The sequence below is a fragment of the Trifolium pratense genome, linkage group LG3, assembly GCF_020283565.1.
Source record: "Trifolium pratense cultivar HEN17-A07 linkage group LG3, ARS_RC_1.1, whole genome shotgun sequence".
NCBI classification, from domain to species: domain Eukaryota; kingdom Viridiplantae; phylum Streptophyta; class Magnoliopsida; order Fabales; family Fabaceae; genus Trifolium; species Trifolium pratense.
In genome coordinates, this window is record NC_060061.1 from 39994002 (window position 1) to 40015572 (window position 21571).

Consider the following 21571-nt stretch of genomic DNA (forward strand, 5'->3'; position numbering starts at 1 on the left):
AAATTTGTTCATAACTTTGACCAATTTTCAAATGTTTTAAATATTCAATTTCACTTATACCCTTATTTATTATGAGAGAGAATTTAATAATAAGTTAGTTGAATAAAGAGTAATTAAATAAGGGTATACATGGAATAAATTTAAATTTATAAGAGTATTAAATGAAAATAACTATGTTAAACGTGTTTATTTGGTCTTTGTGATTTTTTCAAAGTGTTCCTTATAAAAATGACCGAAGGAAGTATATTCTAAGCTTATTCTGATACGCTAACCCTAAACCTAATTTTATTCCCGCTCATTTTCCCTTTCTTTTTTTTTTTGCATTTTTAAATTAAAACAATTAAATTTTTCTTTGGTGGGAACCAAACTTACATCATTTTCTTACAATAAAGTTTTTTTAAAATACCTTTCAATATTACAATTTTTTGTTATATATTAGGCTAATTAGACCCGTGCTAGTAAGTACTCAATCACTCCAACCCAACACCTCTTAAAAAGTTTTAAATAGGTCTCACCAATAGCACATCTCACCAATATAGGTACTCGTACTTAAAAAATAAGTACCCGTCATTGGAGATGGTCTTAGTCATTTATTGTCGTTAACGATAATTAATCTTTTTTATGAAAGTTCTTGATCGGCAATTAAATTTAAGAGGTCTAAGTTTTTATTATTTGGGCAAAAATTTATAGTGAGTTCGACGAAATAACAATAGAAATTGAAAATTCAGTCCCCGTGAGCTTAGCTCAGTTGGTAGGAATATCGCACTATATGTGCAGGAGCCCGGATTCCAATCTGATACTCCACTTATTCACCTTTAAGGCGGATTTTCTAGCCACTATACTAGTTGACATAAAAAAATTGAAAATTCACTTGCACAAGTGGAGAAGAAACAACTGTGGCCGACCTAATAATTTGGATATTTATACTAGTTAATTTGGATTTTCTTGTAACATTTTGATCTTGAAATTTTTCAAGTAACGGTTTTAAATTTTTTAGGTAACAAATATATATTTTACATTTTTAACGCACCGTTACAAAATCTTTTTTTTGTGTTTCTAACTTGTTGATAAAAAAAGGGGTCTTGTTAACTAGTGATCCTATAAACTCTTTAAGCATTTCATTTTAAGAAATTTTTTACTCCCTCTAGTCCTTAATACAACAAGAAGTTGACTTTTTAGATACATTAAAAAATGAATGTATCTAGTCTCTAATATAGTCTAGGTACATCAATTTTTTAATGTATATAAAATGTGAATCTCTTCTTATATTAAGTACCAGAGGGGAGGGAGTATTCAAAAAATTAAACGCTACAGTTTCCAATGAATTGACTTTATGGATTTTCATAAGAATTCTATAAAAAATTTACTATTTAAGGTCTTTAAGAGTGCCTCTGCGAATTCTTTAGCTTTTGCCTAAAAAAAAACACTTATGTTGAAGAAAAATGACTAGAAGGGTAACAGTGCAACAAATTTTTATAATAGAAGATAATTGAAAAATAAATGTGTAACAAGTTAGAAACTTTCAAGGGAACCTATTTATGCCAAATAAGATATTTAACTGCATCCAGAGTAACCGAATCCTGTGAAGTCAAAATCTGATATGCATCACGAACTAAGTAACCTTTAGTAGTATCAGACTGCCACTGCCACATATCTGAAGACTGGGCCTGCAAAACGAGATTGTGAAGTAAAGTCTGACACTCCCTCATCATCTCCTCCTCCCCACAACTGTCTCCGTCACACCCATGCCTCCCACTCTAAAGAAGACGTCTCAGCTACCGTATAATGGTCTGTTTAGCATGTAGGTATAATGATCTTGTTGTGTCTTGCTATCTGAGAGTGAGATTGTAGTTGTTTAACTTTAGTGTGGCTTGTTGTCGGTGCTAGTTTGGCGGTGTCTATTTTGTGTTGGGATGGTGTTTGTATCATATAGTGTTTATATTTTATGTTGTATATTTTTTGTGTACATTTTTGTCCATTTTTCGAGCACATAACCGTAGGATTTCTGCAACCTTCGATAGAAGATGGATAAATCGCTTCCACAATGATACTAGGATTGGACAGAATTAACTAACTTTTAATTTATCAAAAGACATTTTTGTAAGCCCCCACCAAACAAAGTTTCTGGATCCACAAATGATGATGAAATATATGATCTTAGGATGCTTTTTTTTTTTTATTATAATCATATATCATACTTTAAATTCGACTATATCTACTTAAAATCCAACAAAATCTCTTCCAACATTTTCTCATATTTTACCACCTTTTTTTTTTATAAGCAAACAATATATTATAAAGAAGTACAAAGGGGTACTCAATCCCTCACAATATAAAGCAAATTATAGTATGCTTTGAAGACATACAATAGGATCTAAACACCATTCAGAAAAAGAGAAAGAGGACTTACGACCAAAATGACCCTTAAATCAAAACCAAGAAAAAGTTTTAATATCATCTACAAGTTTGGAAGTATCCGGTAAGTCTCCATTAAAAACAACATTATTTCTAAGCTTCCATAAGCACCAAGTAGTGGCCAACCAAATCAAATGACGAATTCGATTACCTTTTCTTGATTTAACCAAAGAACCAAAGGATAAAAAGTGATTCCAACCTTCCAAACCTGACGGTAAACTCTGTCCTAACCATCTATATATAGTTTCCCACACACCTTTAACAAAAGAGCAATTGAAGAATAGATGGGAACAGTCTTCCATTTGCATATAACAAAAAGTACAAGAAATATCATGCGGATTATTCAATATACCTCTATTTTTATATTGTTTCTAATCTTTTGATCTATAAAGGTTTACTTAATTTGTTTTTCATTAGTCATGTAAGTCGATATTCTTTTTATTACGACAATAATCTCATGCATTTACGAGGCTATCATCAACTTAGAAAAAATATAATGAGTTTAAATTTTCATTATATATAGTCGCCATAGAAAACTCATGTTTACATGTTTCGGGGAAAAAAGGTGTTCGTTGAATATTTAATAAAACCATTTGTATAAATTCCAACATAAACAGGACATTTGTAAAACCATTTATCGCCCAACAAGGTGTAAAAACAATATCACATAAACTTATTCATAAATAGGCATAAACATAAACTCAATTCATAATTAAAATTCTTTTTTATCAACCCTAAAAGAACACGTTCATAGTCAAATTCCTAGGATTAACTATTGCTAAACTACAAGGTTTTAAAATATATGTGAAAACGAGACTTCTTTAACAAAAAGAGAAAGAAAAAAATGATTTGGAAACGTGATTTTGGGCCTATTTTGACTCTAAAATCACCTTTCATCGATAGATCAAAAAGAAGAGAAATGTTGTGATAGCTAGGGTTAAAACAAAAGAGGAAAAGAAAAATACATTTTAATCCCTCAATCCAATTCTTATGCATATATTTTTAAAACAATAAAAAAGTGCATGCAAAGACAAATCATAACATCCGAATTATGTTGACACACTTATCCGCCACTACCTATCATTTGTATCATTTTTGAAATATTATTAAATAAAAAGAAAAGAAAGTTACAAAACCCTTTGAGAAGACTAGACCAAAATCCAAGCTAGCATAACCAACGGAAATCAACATACGACTCATCAAAAATCTTTCCAAAAACCCATAAGTAAGAGACTCAAATGGGGTGGTGATAGCTGCATGCTGTTGGTGTCGACCAATTGTTCCGGAATCAGATGTGGCTGAAGGGATGACACTTTTTCTAGAAATGGAATTCGCCAAAGACATGTTATTTAAAGATGTGGAGATTAATTCAGATTTTGCTAATGTGGTTACAACTTTCAACAGCGACAATATGCAACATAATTACTTGGGAACCATTGTTTTGAAGTGTTCTAATCTAATTTCTAGTTTTAATAAACTTTGTTATTGCACATGTTAGGAGAGAAGCTAATCAAGCGGCTCACTATTTAACAAAGTTTGATATTTTTAATTTCATATGGATCGAGGAAACCCCCCCTTATATTGAAGCTGTTGTGGCATTTGATTTGTTGCCACATTTTGATTAATGAAATAAGTTTCCTGTAAAAAAAAAAGGGATTTCAAAAAAAAAATGGTATAAAACCTGAAAAGAAGAAAAGCGTACAAAGAAAACAATGCGGAAAATTGAGCATTATATAGGAGGGAGTAGGGGTGATCGCGGTGCGGTTTGGTTCGGTTTTGAGCATAAAAGTCATCCTAACCGCGAGATAAAAATGCATGTGGTTCGGTTTGGTTCGGTTGATTTTTAAAAAGTCATCCAAACCAAACCAAACCAAACCAATGCGGTTTGGATCGGTTCGGTTGGTGCGGTTTAAAACATAACGATTGTACCGAACAATTTTAAGCATAAAAAAAAATAAAAAATTGAAGTTCCAAAATAACATTGTAGTACCAACAAAAATTATTTATCCAAAATAACATTATAGTAACTTACAATTTTAAATATATAAAAAAATTGAATTTTCAAAATAACATCACGGTACCGATAAAATTTGTTTATTTAAAATAACATTACAACACCAAAATAAAATTTCAGTACAAAAAATAAAAACAACTTGAAGTTCGATTAATTTGGTCGACTGACTTGGTAATTGGGCATGTATATTGGAATATAAATATATTTTCTTTTACGATATTGGAATATAAATATATAATAGTAACTTAATGCGGTTTTTGCGGTTATCCGCGGTTTTTGCGGTTTTTGCGGTTTGCGGTTTTGCGGTTTGCGGTTCAGTAAGAAAGCCATCCAAATACATCCAAACCAAATGCGGTTTTTGCGGTTTTCGGTTTGGTTTGGTTCGATTTGCGGTTTTACTTTTGGATTGGTTCGGATACGATCACCCTAGGAGGGAGGGAACAATAATAAAACAAATTATAAATTCTGTAAATCCTAATCTATTCCAATTTCCTTTGTGCATTAATGTATTTGCAATCAATTTTTCATGTTACTCCTCCTACAAAGCAAAGTATTAATATTTATTAGGGTTATATTTGTAAAAATAATTAATGCATCTAGTAACTTCAAAATGAGTTTATATTTAGAAACAATTTTTCTCTCAATGAATACTTGTACCGGGAGAGCATAAGGTGAGACTACCATATGGCCGGAAGAAATATGGAACTTGAATACATAGTTGACAACTCATAGAGGAAGTTAACATTCACAAAAAGGAAACATTATTAAATTTAGGGTCATGCTAAATAGTGTCCCCGGGGTACTCGTTAAGTATACTTAAAAAGGAAATAAAAAATAAAATTTATATTGAAAAGATAACTTTTTGTATTTTTGAGGCATTGAATGCACATATTTCGAGACAAAATTTCTATTTTAACATGCTTAACCAGTGTCCCGGGAGCACTGTTTAGCATTTTCCTTAAATTTAATATTAGCTTTCCCCTTAATGTATTTGATCTAAATTTTGGACATAAATTTGTTACTTATTTAAGTTAAATTGCAGGTAATTTTAATTTTCATTTAAATAAAAAAATTATTCTTTTTATAGAAAAATAACAAAAAATTACGAAAGAAGTAAAATCAAGAGGTGTATTTCTTTTTTTGAATTACGAAGTCATTTTTTTTTGCCGGTTAAATGTCCCATTATTGTTGCAATTAGTCAATTATATGTGTATAGTGAGAAGAAAATGTATATAAAGATAGAGAAAATTGAGAGTACAATGTAAGCAAGACCAATTCTTTTGCAACTCCATTTTTACTTTGTTGTTCACTGAAGAAATTTTTCGGTTACTCACTCGTGAAAAATGTAAAAGAGTTAAAGTTGTGACAAATTGGAAACATGAACAATAAAGTGAAAACAAAGTTGTAAATAAAAAGGATTGGTCTCGCTTTACATTGTATTATTAATTTTCTTTATATTAACAAACACTTTCTCTTGCTAGACGCTCATAATTGAATGTTGCAGTGAATGAAGGGAAGTTTAAACGAAAAAGAAAAAAAAAAAGACGTTGAAGGTGTGAAAACACAAGAAGGGGGGGTTGAATTGTGTTTTAGCCAAGTTTAAAACTTTTTCAAGTTCTTAACTTAACTACAACAGCAGCGGATAAATAACACAATAAAACAAGTAAGAGAGAGAGATCACACAGGCAATTTATACTGGTTCCTCTCACAAAAAGAGAGTAGTCCAGTCCCCTTGCACTTCCAAGGGATTTCACTATAATCACACAAGATTACACCTGCTCAAGCACACAAGCAAGAGACTTCTCAACAATGCTCAAGCACACAAGCTTAAGACTTCACACTTAAGCACACAAGCTTAAGTTTCCTCAAGTAATAGTAAAGTATATGAAAATATACAAATGCTCTTAGATGAACCTAAAGAGAGCAAATACAAAGAGTACAGAGTATTTGACTAAAGTGCAAAAACACTTGATGAAAGGTTCAGAGCTTGTATACACAGAATTCAGAGTTTGTTCAGCGCACGTTCAATCCTTAATAATTGTTGTATTTAATGCAGCTGATCCTTCTAGTATATATACCACCAGAAAAGAGTCGTTGCAAAAAGAACCGTTGGAGTTGATAATCTTTTGTCTTCATGCAGTCTGTCTTGATGCAGTTTGTTTGTATCTAAACTGAGTAAGAGTTTCAGATACTTTGACTACTGCAGAGTGGACTTTCCTTATTCAGCTAACAAGTCTGAAGACCCACGTTCTCAAGTGAGGACAGACAAAACAAGAGTAGCTGAACTGATCAGGCTTGAAAGGTCCTTTTCTTCATTGGTAGAAGAGTTGACTTGCAAAGGGGATCTTTACAGCTTTCAAAGAGATCTTCAGAGGTTGATGAAGCTTTAGTCATTTCAAGAAGTTCTGAAGACTTCATCATCTGAAGATTGTAACTTCTGAAGTCCAACATCTTCTGAGCGCTTGTGAACTTCTGAATTCACATCCTCTGAGCTTCACTCAGAGCTTATCTGATGCTTATATCTGCGCACTTAAAATAAATTTTTAGTCCTTCCAATTGTTTATTAATACTTTGTTATCATCAAAACCTTTATAGATTTAGGGGCTAATATTTTTAAATCAATTTTGTTCCAACAATCTCCCCCTTTTTGATGATGACAAACATAAGTATTAATTGACAATTGTTGTTAAATTAACTTATCATGTTTCTCTTAGGTTTGTGAGGTTTGCAAGCTCCCCCTAAGATTGATACTCCTTAAAGCCAAAACTTTAAGTTTTATCCATGATATTTTAATTTAGTATAAGATTAAGATAATTTGAAATAAAACAAATTTCATATCTTTCTTCAGAGTGAGAGGTTTGCAAGCTCTCCCCCTAAGTCTCATAAGGCTAAGTTAAGATTGCACTCTTAACTTATCCTTACTTATGAAATTTATTTCAGTTTCAACTAACTTAGTCTCCGCATTGAAATACGTAAAACAACTTAAAAGTAACAACTTATAACTTAACGGATAAGAGCGAGATAAAAGGCGTGGTTTCAGTTTTGAAACATATCACTTATCAATTAATGCGTAACTACTCCCCCTTTTGTCATTATCAAAAAGTAAAAAAAAAATTTATATAACCAAGACAGTCAAAGAAGAAGAGTGGTTGTTACAAAGGTGAATTTATTTCAAAGACAGAAAACAACGCGCTAAAAAGTTTATAAAAGGTGAACGAATTAACATGCCTTCTTCTCGTAAAAACAAGAATAAACGAGTAAATCAAGAGAGATTAGGAAGAATGAGAAGATTTAGTTCACGCATCGCAGAGTTCCGGAGAAAGAAAGAAGACGAAAAACGCGAAGATGAGAAAAAATAAAGAAGACAACAAGAAACCACAAGAAGCTGAGATTATAATCATCTCATCAGATTCTGAAGCTGAAGAGAATGAAGATGATGCTGACTATGTTGAGTTCTTGGCTAGCTATGTTCCAGAAGAAGAACAAGAAGAAGAAGAAGAAGAAGAGCAGAACCCTGATCCCATAGAAATTCCATCAGAGGATGCTGAGGAGAAATCTGAGATTTCTTCTGAGTATTATCCATCTGATTAGGATTAGGTTGTCTTTTTCTTTTTCTTTTTACCAATGTACCAATGTACTCAACATGGTGAGATCATTAATAAAAATTTTCGTTTAAAAACATCTTGTGTTCTTATGGTTGATGACAAATCGTCACACTCTCTAATCCATGCCTATTTTAGCAACATTAGATACATTTTAGTAGGTTTTTAGCAATAAATATAAGAGAAATCTAACCATAAGCTTGATTACTTGTTTTGCAAGAAAACAGGAAAAAGTGCAGGAAATGGAGGATTTTCACTACGCTGGGGGCGTAGCCCATCACGCGCCGCGTGATGGAGCTCACAGGGAGCCAAGATTTTTACTCTGATCACGCGCGGCGTGATACCTGACCACGCGCGGCGTGATGCTCTGATCAAAAGAAGATTGCTCTCTGACTTGATCACGCGCCGCGTGATACCGTTATCACGCGCGGCGTAGTTGATGGATCTGCAACCACGCGCGGCGTGATAGATCTGGCGCGCGGCGTGGTTGCATTCTGTATATATAGTTTCTGCATAATTCTGTTTTCAGGTTGGAAAATTCTGCAAATTTGATCTACATTCTGGGTTTGGAACTTCAAGATTGGGATTCAAGACTCCAGAGGATAGCTCCAAGCACATCGATAGCATGGATTCACAAGCCATGACATTGAAGCTCGGACGCGAACAAAGGAAGATGAGGAGCTAAGCTTCTTTGGAGGTAGGATCTAGGATAGTCTAGGATGTAGATAGATCAGCTGTAATCTGCTATATGTGTAAGAATCTACTCTTTCCATAGTGTTGATTTAATGCAATTCGATGCATAATGCTTTATAATCCTTCATTAGTGTTGTAATGATTTCGAGTTAAGTCACGTGCGAGAGTATTGATTTAATTTCTGAACTGAATTGCATTGAGCACTCGAGTGTCTCCGGTCGAGAGATTGAGGCATAGAGTGTAGCGAACGATTGACGCGCGTTAATATCATTCGTTGTAGGTAGCTTCCGCCCGAGAGATCGGGGGAGTATCGACAACGAATAGAGTGGATTTTGACAAGAGATTGCGATTCACTAATTTGTCGATCTAGTTGTGAACACTTGAGTAGATTCCTATGGTATAGTAGAATGCATGTGGTTTAGCTATAGACTAGGCGATTCCGATGATTCTACCTCGCCTTTCCATTATATCAAAGCACGTTTTCTCACAATTCATCACTCAACATACCCCCAATTTATGTGTATTTTCTGTATAATGTCTATGAACACGATTCGACTAGTTTAATCGCACAATCCCTGTGGATCGATATTTTTATTACTACGTGGTAATTCGTTCACTTGCGAAATAATCCATCAAGTTTTTGGCGCCGTTGCCGGGGATTGTGATTGATTCAACAAGGCGATAGTGTTCATATTTTCTGTGTTTTCTTATTTTCTGTTTTATATTTTTCTTCCGGAGCGTTCTACTTGTGTGTTTCATTGTGCATGCGGAGAACAGGTCCTCAAGAGCTGCAATTTGATCCAGAGATTGAAAAGACAGCTCGCGCAATTCGAAAGGCAACAAGGGAAGCTCAAGCTTCAAGGGGAACAGCTTTGCTAAGGGATACACCGGACTGTCAAGGACGGACTGCAGCAACAATGGAAGAAGAACAGGTTCCACCGGTTCCTCAACCGCCAAGGCGTACTCTCGGTGATTATGGGAGAAGAGACAACGACGCGTTGGCAAATCAAGGGTTTCAGCCGGCGAATCCTGTCTCATTCGACATCAAGAACACGGTCCTTTCTGCCCTAAAGGAAAATCAGTATTCAGGATCGGAAGCTCAATGCCCGAACTTACACTTGTCTCACTTCTATGAAGCCTGCGACTATACCGATCCACCGGGGGTGAGCGAATCGGACAAAAGACTGAGGTTATTCAAGCATTCTCTCACCGGCCGTGCTAAGGATTGGTTAGACACGATACCCGCCGGAACGATTGAGACTTGGAGACAGCTGGAGCGGAAGTTCTTAGATCGTTACTTCCCTATTCATAAGTTCCTAGAAAGGAGGGCTGAAATTAGCAACTTCTAACAAGCGGATGGTGAGACGTTGTATGATGCTTGGGAGAGGTTCAAAGTTTGTCTTAAAAGGTGTCCGAATCACGGTTTCGATGGCCACAATCAGATGCAAATGTTTACCCAAGGTTTGAGGGCTCAAACGCGAATGATACTTGACGCATCAGCCGGTGGTTCGTTGAAGAACCGTGACGAAACGGAAGCAAGAGAATTGGTGGAAAGCATGGCTCAAAACGAGTATAGAGCTACTAATGATAGAGGAGCCAAAAAGAAAGGTGGAGTGTTGGAATTGGATACTCAAACAGCACTATTGGCACAGCAAAAGCTCATGACTAGCCAAATGGAAGCAATGATGAAGCTGCTGTCCAATCCACAAGTTCAATCTTCTCCAATAGGTAAAATTGACAATGTGCGCTGTGATTTTTGTTTGCAGGACCACCCAAATGGCGGATGCTTCCCGGAGGGTTCAGAGGAGGCTCGCTACTTAGCCAATTTCCGGAAGCCGTACAACAATAATAACAACGGTTCCGGGTGGGGTAACGGTGTGCAAAGTCAAGGTACACAGCAACAGCAGCAAAGGCCTCCATCAAGGATGGAAGAGACTCTAAATCAGTTCATGCTCATGACCCAAAGCAACTTTGAAGCGATGAAATCGAGTCAAGCAACCTCTAACAAGAATCATGAAGCTTCTATAAAGAATCTTGAGGTGCAAATGGGTCAGCTGTCAAGACAGTTTTCTATGTTGCAAAACCAAGGAGGTTTCGGTGGAAACACTCATGACAATCCGAAAAATGAAACTTGCAATGGAATCACTTTGAGGAGTAGAGAGATACCGGAAAGGCCAGCTGTGGAGAAGCCCTTGAAAAAGAAGGTCATTGAGGGAGAAGTTGAAAATAAGCAAGAGGTTGTAGTTGAAAATGAGAGATATGAGGGAGAAGTAGAAAAGGAAAATATGTCTAAGGAAGTTGAGATTAGTGAGGATGAGAAAGAAGAAGTTGAAAAACAGAGGGAGATAAAAGAAAAAGAGAGTAAGAAGGTTGAGAAAGGTAAAGGAGTTGATGAATCGCCATATGCTAGGATGCCTTTTCCTAGGAGAAAGAAAGTTAAGAATCTTGAGCGGGAGAAGGAGTTCAAGAAGTTCATGAAGGTGTTGAACAAGCTTGAGATGGCTATACCATTAGTGGAGGCATTGGAGCAAATGCCAAGTTATGCAAAGTTCTTGAAGGAGCTGCTCACAAAGAAAAGGAAACCATTAGATGATGAAATGGTAAGTATGACTGAAGAGTGCAGCGCCCTCATTCAACGGAAGCTACCTCAGAAAAAGAAAGATCCGGGGAGCTTTACAATCCCTTGTTCTATTGGAACGCTCACCATTGGAAAAGCTTTGTGTGATTTGGGTGCTAGCATTAATCTAATGCCGTTATCAATGATGAAGAAGATACCGGGAGCTGTAGCAAAGCCGACAAAGATGAGTCTCTCTTTGGCGGATAGATCGGTTGTGCATCCGGAAGGTATTCTCCATGATGTGTTGGTTAAAGTTGCTGGGTTTGTGTTCCCCGCAGATTTTGTGGTCTTAGACATAGAGGAAACTAGGGAGTGGGAACCGTTGCTACTTGGTAGACCCTTCTTAGCAACTAGCCGTGCCCTAATCGATGTAGAGATGGGCGAACTCATGCTAAGGACCGATGATCAGCAGGTTACATTCAATGTCTTTGATAAGATGGAGTGTGATGATGGAGACCCACAATGTTTTAAAATCCAGGTCTATGATCATATTGTTAAAAATGCCCTTAAGTTACCTTGGAATGCACACTACTTGCCACATGGTGGCACTTCTTCTCCATGACCCTTAGGGGCATGGAACGTCAAGCATCGGGACGTTAAACAAGCGCTGGTTGGGAGGCAACCCAACGGTTTCTAATGTTTTAGTTTGTTTTCTTTTAAAGTATGTAGGTAGGTGTGCAGCAGAAGCAAGGACGGAAGCAGAACAGGGCAGAACAGAGTTCTACTACGCCGGGGGCGCAGTACAATCACGCGCGGCGTGATCCTTTAACACAGAGGAAGGGGTGTTTCAGAATCTATTACGCGCGGCGTGGGGATGCATCACGCGCTGCGTGAAACTTGGAAGAATTATGGGCTCTCTGACTAGTGCTACGCGCCGCGTGATGGTGATTACGCGCGGCGTGGCCTGTTTGAAGGAAGTTCTTGACCGTTACAATTGATACTACGCGCGGCGTAGCAGGGGTCACGCGCGGCGTGGGTACACAGGAAAGCGTGTAAAATTTGAATTTCTTCATCTTCTCAACCACTCCATCCGTCCCATCATCAATTCACACGCCCCCTCACACGAAAAACCCCATTGTTAACCCATTTTCATCTTCCAAACCCCTCCAATTTCATCTCTAAACACCGCCAATCATTCCACTCCTTCATGTAACACCCTAACCCATACTACCCTTAAAAACGTAATTTTAAAAACTTTTCAACAAGTGTAAAGGCAGAGTGCCACGCGGTAATTAAAACACAAGCATACACACAGAGCATCATGAAATTTAACATGAAAAGCAACAGCGGATTCCAATCAAACCAAGCATTGCATATATATACATATATATATACATAAGCCATATTCATCCCTAAGGATGTCACTTATACAAGAACTAGCATAACAAAAAGGTAACACCGATATACGATGAAATCCAAGCGTAAACCCCGACTCGATGTTACATTACCAGAGCATTCACTAATTACAAACTCTAGTCAAAAGCTAGTACTAAGAGGAGTAATCTATTCTAAGTCTCCTCACCAAAAAGTACTTCAACACCACGCTAGAACAGCAGTCTAAACGTCGGCACGATCCTCAGCCTGAATATCTGAACCCCCAAAGGTCCAGCAATTAACACAAAGCAGAGAGTTAGAAAACATAATCGCATATCATACGAGTATAAGAAAGGTCTCACACTTTCGAACTACATCATACATATTCTAACTCACGTCAAAACGTTGTATTAAACAGTTATCAATTAATAAAGTTTAACACAGTTCAACCAGATAATGTCACATACCATTTATCAAATATATGCGCATTTACCCTAATGTATCTAATGCCAATCATTCTATGTCATGCCATCCCTAGACACGACTAATGCATGTGGTACCAATTGCCTTTTACCCCTTATGGATAAGTTAAACAGTTTTACATCTTGCCGGATTGTTCGGAACTTACCAAACCTTCATATCCCTCATGGATAAGTTAAACAGTTTTATATCCTGCTGGATAGCAGCTCTAGATCTTATGGATTCATCAAATCCGATCCTCGGCTTCCTTATGGACTCAAAAATCCATTTAAATCTATTGGAACCCAAGTTTCCAATTTCAACATATATATACATGAATGCATGTATGTTTACACATATCATCAATATGATATTTCTAGCTCGAAGCTACTCATTATGAATGCGGAAACACAATTCAAACACATTCACTTAACATTGCACATTAATGCCAAAACATAACATTGCTCATTTTAAGCTACAACTTATTGCATACACGTTTATCATTCATATAACGATTAACAATAAGCATTAACAGTATCAACATGTATCAACAATCATGTAAGGATACTCTTAAACCATGTTACAAGTGCCAAATCACACTTACAAACATTAACAAAAGTTGCAGGTTCAGTACTGTTCGCTGAGCGAACCCATAGCGAACAGGTAGCGAACTCCTTCGCTAAGCGAAACTCAGTTCGCTGTAGCGAACTACGTCAGAGGATTACAGGTACATGGCGAACAGGTAGCGAACTCGTAGCGAACTTATTCGCTGCAGCGAACTCCTGTTCGCTAAGCGAACTACACCAGAAAGAAAATCTGTTCTTGAGTTATCTAAGGCGGTTTAACACCAAATCAACTCAAAAATTCATCCAAACATGTTATAAATTCATATAAACAGTCATTTCAAACATATATGGTATCAAGGAACATTAATCATCCCTTCCAAACATCCAAATACCTCTAACAATCAAAATTATGGCAATTTCTTGAGTTTTAAGTAACTTTCTCAAACTTTCCAAAAATGATCTAAACACATACATATTTATCATGAAATCAAACTAGTGATTAACACATACAAAGTGATGATGAAGAACATCATACTCACATACAAAAGCTTATCAAAAGTCTAAAAGAAATTGAGTGGGAGAGTTCGGGAACGGAGACATAGACAATCTCCCCCCTCCTTGTCACTCAAGAATCATGAATTCTAATCTCTTACCTTAAGTTTAGATGATGATCCAAGCCTTCTCTTGCTCAAGCTTTCTCTCTTGATCAAACCCTAGCTTAGCTCTATGGTTTTGCTCTTGCTCTACTCACTCAAACTCAAGGAAAATGAATTGTGAAACTATTCATAAGTTTGACTTGATACTTATACTACTTCTCATGTCATGAACCAAGCCCAATTGGCTTAGGCCCATGCCTCTCACGCCCATAAGCCCAAAACAATGGTTCTCGCGTCTAATAACTTACGTTCGGCTAAATAATTATTCGTCGCTCACTAAAATAATAAAAGCCAATTAATAAATAAAATAACATTTAATAAAATATACGAATACGAAAAACGGGTCGTTACAATCCTACCCCCCTTAAAAGAATTTCGCCCTCGAAATTACCTAGAAACAGATCGGGATACGAATCTCTCATCTTGCTTTCCAACTCCCACGTCGCATTCTCACCAGCCGGTCCTCCCCACACGACTTTCACGGATGCAATCTCTTTGTTTCTCAACCTCTTCACTTCTCTTCCTTCGATTCTCAAAGGCACAGTCTCGATGGTCAAGTCATCCCTCACTTGAACATCGTCCGATTCAATCACGTGTGTCGGGTCAGACACATACTTACGCAACTGTGATACATGAAAAACATCGTGCAAATTCGCCAATGATGGCGGTAATGCAATCCTATACGCAACTTTCCCAACTCGCTTCAAAATCTCAAACGGTCCAATAAACCTCGATGTCAACTTCCTTGACTTCAATGCACGTCCTACTCCAGTAGTCGATTTAACTCGTAGGAATACATGATCCCCTTCTTGGAATTCAATGTCCTTCCTCCTCTTATCATGATAACTCTTCTGTCGACTCTGAGACGCTCTCATCTTCTCACGAATCATCCGAATCTTCTCTGTTGTTTCTTGTACAATCTCTGGTCCAAGAATTGCACCTTCTCCAGTTTCATACCAACACAGAGGTGTCCTACACCTTCTCCCATACAAAGCCTCAAACGGTGCCATTCCGATACTAGAATGGTAACTGTTGTTGCATGTAAACTCTACCAATGGCAAACAAGAATCCCAATTCACGTTTTGCTCCAAAACACAAGCCCTCAACAAATCCTCTAAGGATTGTATCGTTCTCTCCGACTGACCATCTGTCTGAGGATGATAAGCTGAACTCAACCTCAACTTCGTTCCTAAAGCTTCTTGCAAGCTTTCCCAAAATCTAGAAGTAAATCTCGGATCTCTATCCGAAATAATACTTGTTGGAATACCATGTAGCCTCACAATCTGCTCCACATAAATCTCGGCCAACTTAGGCACCAAAGTACCTTTCCTAATAGCAATGAAGTGAGCACACTTCGTCAAACGATCTACTACTACCCAAATCACCTCATGACCTTTCTTGGTCTTCGGTAAACCTCCCACAAAATCCATCGCAATGCTATCCCATTTCCATTCGGGTATAAACATTGGTTGTAACAAACCAAACGGCTTCTGATGCTCAATCTTCGATTTCTGACAAGTTAAGCATGAATAAACAAATTCAGAAATTTGCCTCTTCATTCCCGGCCACCAAAATAACTTCCTCAAATCCTGATACATCTTGGTTACTCCAGGATGTATACTCAAACCACTTCTGTGACCTTCTTCCATGATCATTCTCTTCATTTCGGGTACATCCGGTACACAAACTCTTCCGTGAAATCTCATGACTCCACTCTCGTCAATCTTGATATTGGTCTCCTTGCCTTCATTGATGAGTACCATCTTCTCCATCAATCTCTTATCCGATTTCTGACGTTCTTTAATATCTTCAAGAAAAGGATTCGTCAACTTTAACATCCCTAGCTTCACACTTGAAGAAGTAACCTCACACACAAGACTCAAGTCTCGGAATTCTTCAATCAACTCTAACTCTTTCACCATCAATGATGACATATGCAAAGTTTTCCTACTTAATGCATCGGCCACCACATTGGCTTTTCCGGGGTGATAACTCAATTCAAAATCGTAGTCCTTTAAGAATTCGAGCCATCTTCGTTGCCTCATATTCAACTCCTTCTGGTCGAATAAGTATCTCAGACTCTTGTGATCACTAAACACTTCAAATCTCGATCCATACAAGTAGTGTCTCCACACTTTCAAAGTAAACACCACTGCGGCTAACTCCAAATCATGCGTCGGATAGTTCCTCTCGTGAACCTTCAGTTGCCTTGAAGCATATGCTACCACATTACCCCCTTGCATAAGCACTCCACCAAGTCCTAACTTCGAAGCATCGCAATACACGACGAACGACTCTTTGGCATCGGGTAAAATCAACACAGGTGCAGTAGTCAATCTTCTCTTGAGCTCTTGGAAACTCTTCTCACAAATACCATCCCAAACAAACGCTTGATCTTTCCTCGTCAACTTGGTTAACGGTAAAGCCAACTTCGAAAAACCTTCGATGAATCTTCTATAATAACCGGCCAAACCAAGGAAACTTCTAATCTCTGAAACAGATTCCGGCGTTCCCCACTGTGACACAGCGTCAACCTTCGCAGGATCTACCGCGATTCCTCCACTTGAAATTATATGCCCTAAGAAACTCACCTCTTTCATCCAAAATTCACACTTCGACAACTTGGCATACAACTTCTTCTCCTTCAAGACTTGTAAAACAATTCTCAAGTGCTCTTCGTGCTCTTCCTCGGATTTTGAGTAAATCAAAATGTCGTCAATGAACACCACCACGAATCTATCCAAAAATGAATGGAAAATTCGGTTCATATACTCCATGAAAACTCCAGGTGCATTGGTCACACCAAACGGCATAACTGAATACTCGTAGTGCCCATACCTCGTCCTAAATGCAGTCTTAGGTATGTCTTCCGTCTTCACTCTAATCTGATGGTATCCAGATCTCAAATCTATCTTACTAAACACGCAAGCTCCAACTAGTTGATCCATCAAATCATCTATCCTCGGAAGTGGATATTTATTCTTGATCGTCACTTTGTTCAACTGACGATAGTCTATACATAATCTCATGCTTCCATCTTTCTTCTTTACAAGCAATACTGGCGCTCCCCATGGCGAAACACTCGGTCGAACAAACCTCTTCTCAAGCAGCTCTTCAAGTTGCTTCTTCAACTCATTCAACTCTGACGCTGACATTCGATACGGCGCCATCGATATCGGACTAGTTCCAGGTACTAGGTCGATAGAAAACTCTACCTCTCGCTTTGGAGGCACGTCAGATATGTCATCCGGAAACACATCTGGGAATTCACAAACGATCGGTAACTCTTCTATCTTAACTCCTCCTTCGAGTTTCAATGATGCAAACATCATGAACAACTCGGCATGTTCTTTCAACGCTTCCGATACTTCCTTCCCGCTCATCAAATGCAAATTCTCCTCCGGCTTCGGAAAAACAACGGCCTTCTCACGACAGTTGATATGAATCCGATTAAAGATTAACCAATTCATACCAAAAATTACATCCATACCACTAAGTGGAATACACACCAAATCCATACCAAAGTGCTTATCGAAAATGGTTACGGGGCAGTTACGACATACTTGTCGGGTAATCACTGAACCATTAGCAGGAGTTTCTATTTCCATCCTACCCCTCATATCCGTTAAAGGAATACTAAGACGCTTCGCACAATCCAAAGAAATAAAAGAATGCGTCGCTCCCGTATCTATAATCGCAATTAAAGGAGTGTTATAGATGAAACACGTACCTCTAATGAGATTGTCCTCAAGGCTAGCATCCTCTCCACTTAAAGCAAACACCTTGCCCATCGCCTTCTTGGGCTTCTTGCAGATTATACTCTTGTGGCCCTCCTCACCACAGTTGAAACAAAACACTCTTGTTCTACACGCTTCAGTTTTGTGGCCTAACTTCCCACAATTCAAACACTTGTCTAATTTCTTCTGGCAATCATACGACATATGACCCCTCTCTCCACATTTGTAACAATTCCCATTCACCGGTCTCTTACCACCACTGGTATTACCCCTACTGCGGTTATCATAAGGTTTTCCGCGCTCTTGTCCTTTCCCTTTTCGGTCATTCGCAGCCTTGTAGTAGTTCACCTTAGCTCTACCATCTTCATCACAAATCCTACTTTTGTTCACAAGGGTCGCAAAATCCCTTATCTGCGAAAATCCAATCATATGCTTGATGTCTGGACGTAGACCACTTTCAAACTTCACACACTTGTCGTTCTCCGCTTCCATAGTGTTGTAATGCGGACTAAACGCACACAAAGTCTCAAACTTGACGGCATAGTCAGCTACCGTCATATTTCCCTGTTTCAACTCCATGAATTCCACCACCTTCTTATTCTTCACATCCACAGGAAAATACTTAACCAAAAATTCTCTTTTAAACATTGCCCATGGTATAGCCATACCACCGGGTCCTAGCCTCAACTTGGCATTCTTCCACCACACATTCGCTTCCTCGCGCAACACATATGTCCCAAGGGTTGTCTTCCCTTCCTCGGAACAATCCATTGCTTCAAAAATTATCTCAAGTTCCTCCAGCCACTTGTGAGCTCCATCCGGGTTGTAACCTCCGGTAAATGTTGGCGGTTTCTGCTTCATGAACCTTTCCAACCTCATCTCTACCTCTCTTCCAGGTTGATGATCTCTAACCACAATGTTGGTGAGTGCGGCCAAAGCTTCCGCAATCTGAGCATTCGTTCTCGCAGCAGCCATGATTCCTGAACGAATCACAACTAGACGTTAGAAAGTACTAACAGTGTTCCCTACACATGCTCATACGGGGAAAAGAAAAGTCCTAATTGGTTCACACGAACCGACCTGCTCTGATACCACTATTGTAACACCCTAACCCATACTACCCTTAAAAACGTAATTTTAAAAACTTTTCAACAAGTGTAAAGGCAGAGTGCCACGCGGTAATTAAAACACAAGCATACACACAGAGCATCATGAAATTTAACATGAAAAGCAACAGCGGATTCCAATCAAACCAAGCATTGCATATATATACATATATATATACATAAGCCATATTCATCCCTAAGGATGTCACTTATACAAGAACTAGCATAACAAAAAGGTAACACCGATATACGATGAAATCCAAGCGTAAACCCCGACTCGATGTTACATTACCAGAGCATTCACTAATTACAAACTCTAGTCAAAAGCTAGTACTAAGAGGAGTAATCTATTCTAAGTCTCCTCACCAAAAAGTACTTCAACACCACGCTAGAACAGCAGTCTAAACGTCGGCACGATCCTCAGCCTGAATATCTGAACCCCCAAAGGTCCAGCAATTAACACAAAGCAGAGAGTTAGAAAACATAATCGCATATCATACGAGTATAAGAAAGGTCTCACACTTTCGAACTACATCATACATATTCTAACTCACGTCAAAACGTTGTATTAAACAGTTATCAATTAATAAAGTTTAACACAGTTCAACCAGATAATGTCACATACCATTTATCAAATATATGCGCATTTACCCTAATGTATCTAATGCCAATCATTCTATGTCATGCCATCCCTAGACACGACTAATGCATGTGGTACCAATTGCCTTTTACCCCTTATGGATAAGTTAAACAGTTTTACATCTTGCCGGATTGTTCGGAACTTACCAAACCTTCATATCCCTCATGGATAAGTTAAACAGTTTTATATCCTGCTGGATAGCAGCTCTAGATCTTATGGATTCATCAAATCCGATCCTCGGCTTCCTTATGGACTCAAAAATCCATTTAAATCTATTGGAACCCAAGTTTCCAATTTCAACATATATATACATGAATGCATGTATGTTTACACATATCATCAATATGATATTTCTAGCTCGAAGCTACTCATTATGAATGCGGAAACACAATTCAAACACATTCACTTAACATTGCACATTAATGCCAAAACATAACATTGCTCATTTTAAGCTACAACTTATTGCATACACGTTTATCATTCATATAACGATTAACAATAAGCATTAACAGTATCAACATGTATCAACAATCATGTAAGGATACTCTTAAACCATGTTACAAGTGCCAAATCACACTTACAAACATTAACAAAAGTTGCAGGTTCAGTACTGTTCGCTGAGCGAACCCATAGCGAACAGGTAGCGAACTCCTTCGCTAAGCGAAACTCAGTTCGCTGTAGCGAACTACGTCAGAGGATTACAGGTACATGGCGAACAGGTAGCGAACTCGTAGCGAACTTATTCGCTGCAGCGAACTCCTGTTCGCTAAGCGAACTACACCAGAAAGAAAATCTGTTCTTGAGTTATCTAAGGCGGTTTAACACCAAATCAACTCAAAAATTCATCCAAACATGTTATAAATTCATATAAACAGTCATTTCAAACATATATGGTATCAAGGAACATTAATCATCCCTTCCAAACATCCAAATACCTCTAACAATCAAAATTATGGCAATTTCTTGAGTTTTAAGTAACTTTCTCAAACTTTCCAAAAATGATCTAAACACATACATATTTATCATGAAATCAAACTAGTGATTAACACATACAAAGTGATGATGAAGAACATCATACTCACATACAAAAGCTTATCAAAAGTCTAAAAGAAATTGAGTGGGAGAGTTCGGGAACGGAGACATAGACAATCTCCCCCCTCCTTGTCACTCAAGAATCATGAATTCTAATCTCTTACCTTAAGTTTAGATGATGATCCAAGCCTTCTCTTGCTCAAGCTTTCTCTCTTGATCAAACCCTAGCTTAGCTCTATGGTTTTGCTCTTGCTCTACTCACTCAAACTCAAGGAAAATGAATTGTGAAACTATTCATAAGTTTGACTTGATACTTATACTACTTCTCATGTCATGAACCAAGCCCAATTGGCTTAGGCCCATGCCTCTCACGCCCATAAGCCCAAAACAATGGTTCTCGCGTCTAATAACTTACGTTCGGCTAAATAATTATTCGTCGCTCACTAAAATAATAAAAGCCAATTAATAAATAAAATAACATTTAATAAAATATACGAATACGAAAAACGGGTCGTTACACTTCACATTCACATATCACCATATCACCCACCCCATTTCCACTTCCAATTCCTCATTTCACCTTTTTCCAAATTAGCCCATTTCAATCTTCACAATATCACCATGTTAACACGGCTAACCGGAAAGGGAAAGAAGAAGAGTGATGCTAATCTAGCACAAGAGCCACCCAAGAAACCAAGGACAAAGATGAGTGCAAGCAAG